Source organism: Ipomoea triloba, chromosome 4, assembly GCF_003576645.1.
Source record: "Ipomoea triloba cultivar NCNSP0323 chromosome 4, ASM357664v1".
NCBI lineage: Eukaryota > Viridiplantae > Streptophyta > Magnoliopsida > Solanales > Convolvulaceae > Ipomoea > Ipomoea triloba.
The window spans coordinates 2,925,214-2,927,788 of NC_044919.1; positions in this window are offsets into that span (position 1 = coordinate 2,925,214).

Here is a 2,575-nt window from a genome sequence, read left to right on the forward strand (position 1 = left end):
CGTTAGATGGACGAGGAGAGAATGACATCTGTTTGGGGTTTAATCTAAGGTTTTCTAGTACTTATAAAACACTTCAAGTTTAACCTTTTTTTTTTAACACTCCTAATTTTTAGGATGTAGTAATTCTTTTATATTTTCTCAAATTTTTTAGTTCAAAAAATCAATGCTCTTGTGGAATTAATTTATTTAAATATTGAAATATAATTTTTATATTTTATTGTTTTTGTAAACTAAGAGAAAAGGAAAAGAAAAAGAATATAATTATTATTTTATTAGTTACATATCCCGTTCCCTATGGAACAGGAATCATATCCTTCCAACTTTCACTACATGAATCAACTAATATTTATAACCTTTTATGAGTTAATCAAATATGCATTATATCTCATAACTAGTATTTTCACACGTACGCGGTATCGAATGAATTTTTTAAAATATTTAGATCAATATACAGTTATTTAAATTATAACGAATATTATATACTGTAATTGATGGAATAGGTTGGATCGATTGTGTTTTCTAATGTTATCTTTGTTTGAATTTGAGCAACTAATTGCCCAATTATCTGTGCGATGCAATATATATATATATATAATATAATATAATATAATTAAAGATGACATTATAAACAATTCTAATATTTGAAAGTGTACATTTATTTAATTATAAAATTAATGCAAAAGTATTACTCAATTAATTAAGTAATATTTGTCTCGTTTGTCTGCATCTATTTTGAAAAATTGATATGTAATATGATTTATATAATTATATTATTACTAAAATAAATATGGAAAAAATATAAATAATTTAATTGTAATTATTATAAAAAATAAATCAATGACCCATGTTTAACTTAATTACCATAATAATTATTAGGCAATTATACTAATATATGTGCTATATTTTTATACCTTAAATATATTCTTTTTTCACCATATCGCATTTACCTTTTTTTTTTTCCTCCCCCATATTTGAATTAATTAATTGTAATTTTTATTACAAAAATTCAACGATCCATGTTTAATTGTAATTATGCAAATATCCGTGTAATTATTAATTTAATTAACATAATAATTATTAGTCAATTATATTAATATATGTACAATTAATTCCTTAATTATCATAATAATTATTAGGTAATTATACTAATATTGTGCAATTATACTTTTATACGTTTTGTGTCAAACAAAATTGTATAAACAGAGGTTACTATAGTAATTGCACGGAAGAATATAGGTGATAATGTATATTGTTCTCAAAATACTATACCATGGTGGTTAGGTATATAAAAATATAACTATATATGAAAATTGTCACATTTATTGAACTATTGTTTACCATAATAATTATTAAATTTTATATCGTAATGGTTTGGGGATAGTTAGAGCGATAAGTTGTAGAAGTTGGATTTTGTTTTTATTAGTAGTATATAAGTATATAAAGTTTGTATGACAACTATTATGTAGTGTGATAACTTACCTTTCTACATTGTTAACTACTTTTGTTTATTTGATATATCAAATGCAAGTAAGTTAAGAATAATGTGATTTACAATCTATTACACGTCAGCATAATTTAGCTAGTGTTACGCTGGTTTACATTGTCATCCAAATAAAAAGTAATCTTATTATCTTAAGTGGTAAACTAGTTGCACTGCTAACAATATGAAGTGCTCGTTAATTAGTTTTTGATTAGGGGTGACTTTCAAACAAGTTAATAAGATCTTGATAATTATAATATTCTAAAGTTAATTTTATGTTATAGTTTCACTTTATCGTAAATCAAACAAAAAATTATATATAATAGTTCAGGTTATAAATAATATTTTATATATTTTGAAAACCAATTAAATTAAGAATGCATACATAAATGAAAAAAGGTTATTTTATCTTTTTTAGTTTTTTTTTTTTAGTTTTTTTTTTGTTTGGGATAGTGGGGGAAACTTGTAATCATTCGTTTGGTCTCTTCGTGCATAAATCATTGAGAAAAGAAGTTAACAATTATAAAGTTTGCGACTTTCTGATATGAAAATCATGTTTCACTTCTATATCATTTCTTTTGGGATAAGTCACTAAATTTATTCCATGAAACTGCTTGTTTTTTCATTTTGTATCTTCATCCAACATTGTGGGAATATAGCATGAGACCCGTTGAATAGAAATTTGTGTCTAATTGTGACATTTAATTATTGTAAGTTTCAAGTCTCTCGATATTTATTGATAAAAAGAATTTTAAAGTAGGAAAATATGACAATACACATAATTTTAGATGGGAAATTTAACTTTATCATAATGTAATATTACTACTTGTTGTCTAATAACAAATTTCATCAATTAATTAACTAACAATCATACCGATATTAATCCTATTTGTGCTGGACATGACTTAAATGGTGGTAAAACACTAATCATGAATTTTATTGCAGTTGCGTTCTTAAAATTCAAACGCAAGACATCTAGTTAAGCGGAAAGAATTCACGTCATTTCATTCGTGCCCCATCTGGATATAATACTATTAATTTAAAAAAGGATTTTTTTTTGGGGGGGGGGGGGGGGGGGGGGGGGTAGTTTAGTTA